The following is a 12,068-nucleotide window of genomic DNA, read 5'->3' as shown; positions in this document are numbered from 1 at the left end:
GCAGTGTTGGCCAAACAGTTCATGCAATGCCAGTGTAATATTTGTCAATTTTTTAATCATGAGTAAGAAAATATCTGATAAAAGTTTTAAATTTCTGACCCAACAGGATGGGAAAGACATAAATATTCATTATGTATTTTTCAGAATATTCATTAAATGATATATGATGAACATGTGAAGTATATAAGTCCACTGGAGAAGACTTTTGTCGGTAAAAAAATCTCACTTCTTTTCTACTGCAGAATTTATTCTATTTATGAGTTTTATAATTATGCCAGAATGCCACAGTGGATTATTTCCTTGTATTCAGTGCCATACCATTTGTTACACTCTGGTGTTACTATATATCATACAGTATAATACATGTGGAAACTGGTAAAAATTTGTATTGTTGCATGAGAGATCTTTTAAATAAATGTATTTTGCTATCCTTTCTGTCTATGGGACAATTCTGAGTGTTGTCTATTAAAGAGAAATATCTTACATTGAAACTTCTGCTACTGTTGTTTTAATTATTCCCACTGCTTTCAATGAGTAAAGCTGAAATTGTGTCTGTGGAATTAATAGAATTTATAATCTTGCCTATGTATTTATGTTTTATGAGATTTCCTCCATTAGACTGTGTTCTATTTGACATCTTATTAATTTTTATTTCCAGGATTGAAAGAAAATAGAATACATTTCATACATATGATTTATAGTTAAAATATATTGATTTGTCCATATACTGCACATGTATTGCATCATACAGATTTCCACATACTAAGGTTTACATTGCATTTATAAATACAGTTTATAATTTAGAATTTTTCACATGAATTTATGCATTTTATGGGAAGCTTTTTCATTAAACTTCTCTGGGAGTCTTTCCAAGATTGTAGCATGTGTTACTCTAGATCTTAGGATTGATTTATACATACCAGGCTTGGGTTTTTTTCCCTTTTCATTGGTGAAAATTCATATGAAAGAATTTATATGAAATTCTTATGAATTAATATGAAAGAATTTATATGAAAGCATATAAAAAGCTTCACTGCATTTTGTTCTGCTGGCTTCTAGGTACTGTACAAATCCTTGACATAAAAATATAAAGTACATTTATACTTTTCCACATTAAAATATTAAGCATAGCAAGGATAAGCTAGGAGAAGGAGAATTTTAAATGAAGCCTGACTTTGGTGGTTTTTTTTGTTTTTGTTTTTTTTTTTTTTGTTGTATTTTGTTTTGTTTTCCACTTTCCTCCCCTTTAAAGCCCAATAATATTTGTTCTGGGAGACAAATTTAGTGATTATAAGAAGACTGAGAGTTATAGTTAGACATTTTGGGGACTCTGTTTCATTTTTGTTGTCTTTGCTTGGGTTTCTTTTAATTTTTGATACAAGCTGTGTTATATAATTAATATGCTTGTGCACTATGTCAAAAATGTAAAATAAATGTATGCTTTTGATCTGGGAATATATGAACAGCCTAGAAAGTGACTGAGTCCAAAAAGCAAAACAACCCTCACAGTATTACTTAGTCAAGTTAGGGTGTAACAGAAGGTTTAGTTTTTCATTTAATCTAAAGAATTACTGCTACTAGTTTATCTTTTTTACTTAATAAATATTAACAAAGCAAACCATTATTATCATTCTCTCATACCCAATTAATATTTTTAATAGAATACTGAGCTGATTCTTAAAAAATTCTGATGTAGGTTCTTCCATCTGATGCTTTGTAGGGATCAGAGCTGGGGTAAGTGGAAGGCAATGGAGGTATTAAGTAAACTTCTTCCATTATTTGCACTTATACCATGATTTTCTTCTTGATGAGTAGAATGTAGCCTACCAAATAACTAATAGCTCTCTGTATAAAATGAATTATATGTGGCACTGTAATCAAAATGTTACATTCTTCAGAAATATGTTTTGTCTTAGAAATGGGACAAACTAGTGGATAAATTAGTTTAGTAAAAAAACCACAAAAACTATGATTTTTTTTTCTGATTGAGAGTGTCTTTACTTTCCATTTCTGCAAAGATGCTACACACAATTTGCATCCACAACACTGTCATAGTTTCTTTTAAGTGAGGTGTTTTGCTGAAGTAGAGAAGAAAGGCTGCTAATACTCAAATTCAGAAAAGGCTATAATTTTGTCATTTCAGTATATTGATTGAACCATTAGTGATTTAGAATTCTAATACTCTATTCTTGTAGAGAGCCTCAACTATATTGTTAAAGAGAGGAGCAAAAATTCCATTTCGGAACAGAATAAAAATAGTTGTTCCTGTTATGAAATAATAACTCACCTATTCAAAATTTCATAATGTATAAATACAAACAGTCCTACTGAAACTAATAGATATTCTAGATTTACACCAGTGAAATGGTGTAAATCTCAGACTCTGGACCAGTGCCTCAGATTATGTTATTAATGTAAATTTATGCATGAATTTTGATAGCAAAATGCTTGAGATGGGAAACAAGACATCTGAAAACATATTTAAGGATGTGCATACACTGCATAATGGAGCAGAAGTAGCACACAATGTGAATTGCTGTTAAAATTATCTTTTGTTTTTTCATGGTCTGTTTTTCTCATTGGAAACATTGGATGTTGGTGTTAGAGCAAAGAAAGCTTAAAAACCCACTTTGCTATGTAAATAAATTCAGGACTTTTTTTGTTTGTTTTTTTCAAAGAACACAAATTGTAACTGCTTGATGCACTGTAACAATTTGCTTTTAGACAGTGAACACTTTTAGCACAGTCAGTTTCAGGAGGGGTATTCTACCACAGACCGGCAATTTTCAACTCATTACATTTTACTGAGCTATTGCTTCTGTGTGCATTTAAATTTTTCAACATGATTAAAACCTTATAAATATATTAATCACTATGTACATACCTTGAAAGAGCAGGAGATTAGAATTATGAAACTGAGGTCCTGATTTAGGGAAGTCATTAAAGGTGTTTTATCTCACTGAAGTTCAAACCTAAAATTAAGCCTGTGTTTGCATGTTTGTCAAGGTAGAGCTTAAATTAATATGACAAGTCCTCTTAGAAAGAGCAGAAGTGTGTTTGACAGCCACACACCAAAAAGATAAGCTGCTAGACTCAAAGTACAAAAGTAGGAGCAAGAGCAAAGCAAAACTGGATCACTGAAAAGAGAAACCTGTCATACTAAATAAGGTAGTGAGAAAGTGGTATGGATTATGAAAAACAAACAAAAACAGCATGATCCTCAGAGAGACAGGGTACAGTAGTCTATTGCCAAAAACATTACAAAGAGTTTGGAGATCGTGGTGGGATTGTCTCTAAATTGAGCTTTGGTAGGCAGAAAATTTTGTCTGGTGTCTGAACATCCTGATTATTTTCTTCCTTATTGTTATGGGTTTAGCCAGGTAGGCCTAAAATTTAGGTTTAAAAGTTCAGACTAGGCCTGGAATTGTCAGCTGACTTGAGCTGGGCTGAGCTAGTTAACAGCTGACTTCTTCTAGCTAGTAGTGTTGTATTCCATATCATATTACGACACCATCTCAGAAGGGGTAAGAGCCGGTGTGTGGGAGGTGTTAAGTCAGTTCCATCATGGCTGAAGTACAGAGAGGATGTGCTACAGTTGTTCTGCTTTGTTGGGCCCTGCTCCTGCTGCTGCTGCATCGTATTTTGTTTTAGTTTCAGGGAAGTAGAAGTATTTTGTTGTTACTGTTTCTCTTTCTTGCAGGCCGTCTTTTAGAGTACTTATGAATCTAGAGTAATAGGCTTTGTATCTGGGAAGTGGAAGGTTATTTCTTGTTATACGTAACTTGTGTAAGTGTGTGTTATATTGTAGTTTTCTCTTAATTTTCTCTTTTCTGTATAAATATATGTAGCTAGTTTAAGCATAAACTTAGTTTGAGAGTTTTTTCTTTCCCTTTCGCTCTTTTCTTTGTGAGGGGAGAGAGGATCTGACTTGGTATTGAGCAGTTGGCATTTTGCCAGCTCAAACCAAGACAATTATATATTCAGCCCGAATAGTTCTTATTTTTCTGTTGTCTTCCTTTTTATTTTCCGCCTTTTTTTCTCTGCTAGCTTTCCTTTCATTCTGTATGTGTCCAGCCCTTTCTATGTCAGTTGTTTGAATTGATAATATAGTATTTTCAGTCATTTTTCACTTATGCATGCTTTCTGGATTGCTATATTAAAACAGAGAAGGTTTCCTGACCATGGCAGGAGGGTTGTAACTAGATGATCTTTAAGGTGCCTTACAACCATAAACAATCTGTAAGTCTGTGATTCTCTAAGGTTGTATGCAAACAGAATACAAGATAATGTAAATCATTGGCATTTATTAGGAAAAATCTGGGTAAAGAAGGGAAGCTGCATTCTTAAATGCAACTGCTGTTTTTTTAGCCAAAATTACTGACGGGATTTTGGAAAGCTGAAGGGCTACACATAACTTCACAGAACAACAAAACCCCCTTATTTTAAACTTCCTCAAACAGAGAAACAAAACATTTTCCATATCTAAATAAGAAAATACAGTCTAACTACAAAGGAATTTTTAAGGAAGGAAAAAAGGATCAATTGAAGTGTGGGAAGTTCTTACTTTGGATATCGGCACAGTACTCCCTCACCAGACATTTCTAACCCTTAGTAAACCCTTTGTATCTCATTTCCTTCCATTTCTAATTACAGGAAACAAAATTGCTTACACCAGCAATAACAGCACCAGAAAAAACAAGTGTTAGTGATCAAGTTTTCTTGCTAGGTTAAAGATAGTGTCTAATTTCAGAGGTCTAAGGTAAACTTTGAAAATAGATGTTCTTCCTTTTATACCTGGGGGTCCAATGTAAATCTGCCTGTCAAAGAGTCCTGATCTCTGGGTCAAAAATATCTGGCCCGTCAGTACCTGCCAAAATTACTACATTAAGGGCTGTATTAAATCCATCTATTTCTATTTGAAGCTGATGAGTGTATTCCTTGCTCCCTTTGTCCACCAAAGTCGCCCCTTTCTCTTTTTTCCTTCTACATCTATTTCATCAATGAAGAGAATGCACAAGGCATTTTTCTGAACAAGAACAAGAAAGTCTGTAACTTCAGCTAGATCCCCACCAACAAATATCTCTAAGAACTCTGAGCTGTTGATTGTGATAGACGGTTCATTAGCTTCTCCAGCTGTAGCGTTAGATAGCAGTGTTTCCCTAGTATGCTGAGGACCTGTCAGAATTAACCACTTTGGAATTTTTGCTCCCAAATCCTTACATTGTTTGGGATTTTTTGGAAAGTTTACAAACTTAATTATCTCTAAATTGGTCTCCTCACATCCAGCTACATCTTTGAATTTCATCTATTTCATCCTGAAGGACTTTGGCTGTAGTTTCAACCACAGTGAAATGTTTACCCATTCCACACTCTGCTCGACCTAAGCCTGCAGGACCCTTCTCTTAATGTGTACAATAAAGAAGTAATAACCAGGATCTTGGGCAGCAAAGTCCAGAGAAAGGGTCCATCACTCTCTGTTGAGTAGACTACAGACAATCTGTTCTCCACTTCTGTTTCCAAGTCTTGCTGAGTGTTTTCAAGATTCCATTCAAAAGTGTCCACACTGCCAATATTAAACCAGAAGTACCATTCATGAGGACTTTGCAGAAAAAAAGATTGCACTAACAAAAGGTCTGTTCATCACTTTGAGTCTGTCCACTACTCCTTTAGAAAGGTAGTTAGTGTCAAAGTCTTTCCAGGTGTTTCCTCTCCCAGGAACCCAGAAATAGGATACAACTTTTGTATAAAAAACACAGCTTTCCCCTACACATAAACAAAACTCTGTGACATCCTGTGTAATGTCACCGTTCTTTAATCTGCTCCATAAGTTAGTTTCTTCTTCCTTACCACATGTTTTTCCACTACTGCCACCTCCTCCACTACTAGTCTGTCTAGGCTGATGGGCAGTAGCCTGAATCTTTTGTTTCTCCAGATGTACCTCTAGTTCCCTTAGCTTTCTCCCACTAGGAAAATATTTTTCAAAGTCTTAGGAGGACTGGATTGGGAATCTGGGCTGGTTTAGTCTGGAGAAAATGAGGTTCAGGGGAGACCTTATCACTCTCTACAACTACCTGAAACGAGGTTGTAGTAAAGTGTCAGTTTCTTCTCCCAGGTAAGAAGTGACAGGACAAAAGGAAATGGCCTCAAATTGTGTTAGGGGATGTTTAATTAGATAATAAGAAAAATTTCTTCATGGAAAGGTTTTAAAGCATTGTAACAGGCTACCCAGGAAATGATAGAGTCACTATCCCTGGAAGAGTTCAAAAAACATGTGAATATACCACTTGAACTCATGGTTTAATGGTAAACATGGTGGTGGTGCTTGATTGATGGTTGGACTTGATGATCTTAGGTCTCCTCCAACCTTAAAAATTCTATGATTCTATGGCAACATAACCAGAACATGAAGAGCATTCAAGCAGGATGTATGTGGTGCTTGTCCAGTTGCCCTTAGTGGAAGTTTCAAGTTCTCAAAATGGTGAGAATTTATTCAATAGCTTCATGATTTAGGCTTTTTTTTTTTTCAGCAAGCATGAACATAATAGTGGGTTTGGGATGTTTATTTCATTAAAAATCAAGTTCAGTAAATGCATCAAAGACTTTTCAATACACACATGTGCCCAGTAGTCCTCAGGGAGGATTTTGCCAGCCATTCCCAAGATCAGAAATCTGAATGTAAATGAAGTCATGTCAGAGGAAGTTAAAAGGTCTTTTACAAAGTAATGATTATCACTTCTGATTTCCAACATGTAAAAGCTAAATATTCACTTGCTAGAATTTTCAGGCTAACGAATAACCTGGACAGATTGTGGGGTTTGTGGTAATTTTGTCTCAAACTTCTGTGTCATATGCATGTGTGTTCTCAAGCATATACACACATTCACATACATAGTAGGGGTTTTTTTGGTGAAATCCCACCTGGTTAAAGGGTAAAGCTAAAGGCATGGACTTGGAGGTACAGTCTGTCAGCACAGCTAATGAAACAGCAGCTCCTTGTGGTAAAGAAAAGAGGAAATTGAGGAGGTAAATCCTCATGAGGTGTGGCAAAGCTTCTTTTGCAGAGTAACACAAACTTTCTGAACCTCTTGTAGTGCAGGTGCAATGATCACCAAACAAAAGCATACACAGGTTTCCTACTAGTCTCTCAAGGGAATAAGATTCATTTTTTCATGGACTGGGATGCCCTTTTAATTCCCAAGTGTGAATTTTAATAGGCTTCCTCATTAAAGGACCTCATTAAATTCCAAATCCCACTGAAAATTAACTGTGATATGATAATGCTGAGAAGGGAATCTCATATAAAACCAGTAAATATATTTTGCATGTCCTGTTAATCCAGTGAAATTAGCTGTTAAACATGTTGTCTCAGACCTCCAATGGTCATAATAATAAGTTCACTTTAATTCTTTTTGCACCATTCTACTAATGGAGTAATATGAAAAAAATCATCCTTATATGTCTGGCTTTTTTGGCTCTTTTTTTCCTGAGATATCTCACTCCTGATTAACAGTACTGTTTTGCTATAGATTTTTCGTGTCTGTTCTGTTTCTGTTCACATCAGCATTTCTGATAACTTCATTTATTAGACGATGTGTGGTGCAACAGAATATTTCATGATTATCAAGGCCAAGATATAGAATAAGTGAAATATGAGAAAAGCAAAAAAAATCTCTACCAATATTTAACTCATTTAAAGACTGACTGAAAACTGAACCAGTAATTAACCATCAATACATCTTTATTGCTCTTTATTTTTACCTTTGAGATTGTTTCTTGTCTCCTTTCCACAGTTACTCAATTTCGTTAAAGGAAGGTCTTGAGTCCCACTTGGGTATATGGCTTCCCTCTATGATACGGATTCAGACAGATTGTTCATGCTACTCAATTCTGTAGGATATGACAATTCCTTTATATCAGGGAAACCTTTCCCTATGTGAATTTGAAAGTAGTAATGTTTGCCTTACACTCCTGTGTTCTTGTAGAGAAGCTGTGTCTGGGTTATGAGGCAGAGAGCAGTGTTTGGGATATATAGGCTCACACAAAAGGTTTGTGTTTAGGATCTTTCTCTCCACAGACTTGTAAATCCAGTCATAGTGTTGACTGTTCTGTACATTTCAAAATCAGTCTTAATGTGCTTATGTTGCAGCTAGTGTTAACTCTATACCCAGTGCACCCTGTTGTGATAGGAGGTGAATTATAGCCAGAAGAGGCATGACAGTCATATTTGTGGAGGCGGCAGACCACTTGTTAGACAGGATAGTGTTCCTCTAGCAGCAGACTTACTGCCAAGCAGAGCAAAACCAATTCAGCTTCACAGTGGAAGTTACAGCACTTTGAAATAAACATGGCATTTTATTTTGCCCTACTGAGAAGAAATGTATTTAAGGGTTTAGGTGAAAATGTTTCAATCTGTTCCTTTGGGACAATTAGAAGCTTTGTATCAGCACATGCTGACTGACAAATATTAGTTCCTGAATGAAAGAAGGGAAGGAATACCACATGGTATTTGAACGTTAAAAAAGACAGCATTATTTAGTGCCAGGATCTTACCATACCATTTTATATATAGTCAGTTATACTTTACAATGGACAAGAATGAAGACAATATGGCTTGGGCTAATGTGTAGGTACAGACATGTAGCCATAACTTTTCTAATTTTATAAGATTTTCTACAGTCTGACCTTTTAGTGCAGTGAGGTCACTTATGTACTTATGATTAATTATTTGACTAATAGCCATGCTGGATTGAGATGTTGGACCTCTCCCTGAGGGCAAGCAGTGGTTTCTTGTTCACCACATGAAAAACTCTATTTCCCTACCACTAAAATAATTATTAAAGAAGTCTTGTTGTGACTGCTGTTATGTATTCTAATCCTCATGGATGCATTAAAAATTGACAACAGTAAGTCCTGCATTAGAAATGGTCCCCATACTGAGTAACCATGCTGCTAGCTAAAATGGTTTAATCTTCTGCCACAGTGCTATTTTTTTCTAACATTCTTATTGTTGCTTAGTTTGTAAGTGAGATGCAGAGATCACTTATATTTTTTTGGTTGATAATATGCCCCTCTCTGGGACATAATTGACATCACTGCAGTTGCAAAACAAGGAATGAAAGGCTTTTATTCATTCCAAGTGATTACTTTATGAGCTTTTTTCAATCAACTCATTTAAAAAATATACAAATAATGAAGGAAACCAGGAAGCTTGTGATAACAAATTTGAGTTCTAGTCAAAAGAAACATTCTGTGTACATAACTAATGGGATTATAAGGCTCATTTTCTAGTCCACACAGAGAGTCAAAGGGTCATTTATTTAGAAAAGAGTCTTTTCAAAACTCATTTGAACTTGTTAGAAGACTCACAAAACTATTATTGTTCCAAGTGTAGTTTATGCATGTTTATCCTGTTAATGCAGAGATGAGAATGATTATAAATGACAATGATTCTCAGTTCCTCAGCAGGAGTGAGATATGGACACACTGGACAGGGTTCAGCCAAGGGCTGATGATTAGGAGACTAGAGCATCTCTCCTGTGAAGAAAGAATGAGCGAGCTGGTCTTGTTCAGCCTGGAAAAGAGAAGACTCAGGGTGGCATCTCATCAGTATATATAAACACTTGAACAGAGGATACAAGAAGGATGAAGGGTCTTCTGTTGTGTCCACTGTCAGGACACAAGATAAAATGGACACAAAGAGGAAACACATGAGTCTTCATCTCAACATCAGGAAACACTTGTTTTTAAATTGTGAGCACTGGCACAGATTGCCAAGAGAGGCTGTGGAGTCTTCCTCCTTGGATACACATCAAAGGTTGTCGGGGTATGGTTTGGCTCAATTGGCTTTAAGTGGCCCTCCTTGAGAAGGGCAGTTGGACCTGCTTATCTCCAGAGGTCCCTTCGAGCCTCACTTATTCTATAACTGTGATAAAGGCACACATTAAATGAAATTCAAGGGTGAGATCTGATGACAGAACCATTTAAGAAACCTGCTCTAATAGCACTTTTACAGATTATAGAGACATCACAGAGGTTATGATCTCTGTGTTTTGGGGGAGGGAGGAGGGAGGGTGGGATGGAGCAGGGCACTCTGGCCACTGTTGTCTTCACTTGCTTTTACCATTAAATAGCAATGGGAGCTCAAAGTAAATTTTGTTGTAATTTATGCCACTGCAGCCGAAGGCAGTATTTGGCCTACACAGAATTAATTTTAAGTTCTGTTATTATTATTATTGTGGATACTGCTACTGCTACTATGACTACGACTACTACAATAAGCCCTCAGATGTTTGTGGAGTTGAAAACACTTAGGAGAGTTTACTCCCAAACAAGCTACATCTCCTGAAAGGGAATAAATAATTACTCGAATTTCTCATACTGATTTTAACAGCATTACACAAATACAAGTGAAGGAAGGATTTGGCCCATGGAGAGAGCTACAACAGATGAATGAATTTAATAGATGAATGAATTAAGCCTTTTTCAAAGGCTTATATTGGTGTGACAGCCTGTCTTTATTTAATTTTAACTCTCTAAATTTAAAGAGCAATTTAAACAAGAGTGATAGAAGCTAGAGGGGAAAGACACCTATTAGATCATTGAGTTAATCTCCTGCCACTGCACAAATGTTCTTTATTGGCATTTTCAAGTACTTTGTCCAGAATTGTTCTTAAAGTCAAAAGGAACAGGGCTTCCACCACTTCAAGAGAATTAGGATTTTCTGGCCCTCAGGACATTGCTCAGACATAGTATTTCTTTTCGTTTTCATAGTTTAATTGATGTAGGTCTGATGTTTTGTGAGAACAGGAGGAGATTGAAAAAGAACCTTTAGTGCTTGCTTTTTTGCTGACAGCCTACAAGGAAATGGAAACTACAGCTTTTGGAGCAATGCAGCATTTCTCATCCAGCAGAGCTGCAGTGAAAGTTCAGTTCCACCCTCCCAGACACTCAACACACCTGCTCTTTCTTATGCCCAGTTATGGCTTTTTTTCACCTCTGCTGCTACCTCCAGGAGTGCTTTTAGGTTATCTCTCTCTTTCACAGACAGAAATGTTATTTTTTTCTTGCTGTTTAGTGAGAATGTCAAACCAAATAGTGAAGATGTCTCTCCTGTCTGTTCCATAGTCAGACATCCCTGAGCTTTTTATTACTTTGCTCCTTCTCACACAGATAATTTTGTTCATGTACTGTCAGTTTTCCTTTCCCAAAGTCCTAGGTACTTTCTGACTCATAGTTTTTGCATTTTTTCTTTTTTTTCTGTTGTTTCTCTGCAGTGATCTGTTCATTATCTGGCCATTGCCCTTGAAAATTTTCTTTTGCTCTCTGTTGTTCTCCTGTCCCCTTAATTCCCTTGATTTCCACTTTCAACTACCCATTCAAATCTTCTCCTGCAGCTTGCAGAATTAATTCTTTTCTTCTAGACTTTGTGCATAATGACTGTTGCAAATGCTAAGGAACCAGGATATTGTGTGGTGAAGATATTTATATTCAGCCTGTTGAAGTTTTTTGTATTTCATGGGATATTCTTCAACAGTAGTTACATCTAAGCCAGTAATGGGTTAAATCATCTGGCATACAGGCAAGATTCTTAGACTGTCCATTAAGGTTGGAAGAGCTTGAAGAGGAGGAGCTGACAGGCTCCAAGGCCTTCTCTGCCATAGAAATTGAAGCTCTCACATGGTGTTTGGGCAGAGTAATGAATGCTATCTGGATCCCAAATGGGTAAGATGAAAACCACTGGGATGCTGGATAAAAAAGCATCGCTTTTAATCCCTCTATCATTAAGAACTTAGTCTTCTGCATTGCTTAACTTTGGGGACTGGCTGCTAGTTGCTCAATATATTTTATTTTATATTTTATTTTATATTTTATTTTCTATTTAATTTCACTTTTATTTTATTATTTTATTTTATCTTATTTTATTTTATTATTTTATTATTTTATTTTATTATTTTTTATTTTTTTATTTTTATTTTATTTTATTTTTTAAATTGCTTACAAACAGAGTATGGAAACCTGGCACTGGGTTTTAAGGACTGAGTTATGTTCTATAGAGCAAGTCAGCTAAA

The 12,068-nt window shown here is 35.8% G+C and overlaps 1 pseudogene; it reads right to left on the bottom strand.

Annotated features, from left to right (window-relative positions):
• Positions 1-4,643: 4,643 nt before the first annotated feature.
• Positions 4,644-11,760, bottom strand: LOC139672655 (mitochondrial inner membrane m-AAA protease component AFG3L2 pseudogene; annotated as a pseudogene).
• Positions 11,761-12,068: the final 308 nt, after the last annotated feature.

This window comes from Pithys albifrons, chromosome 5 (genome assembly GCF_047495875.1).
Source record: "Pithys albifrons albifrons isolate INPA30051 chromosome 5, PitAlb_v1, whole genome shotgun sequence".
Classification (NCBI taxonomy): domain Eukaryota; kingdom Metazoa; phylum Chordata; class Aves; order Passeriformes; family Thamnophilidae; genus Pithys; species Pithys albifrons.
Note: the sequence above shows the minus strand (reverse complement) of the source record. Positions and strands in the feature narration are given on the sequence as shown.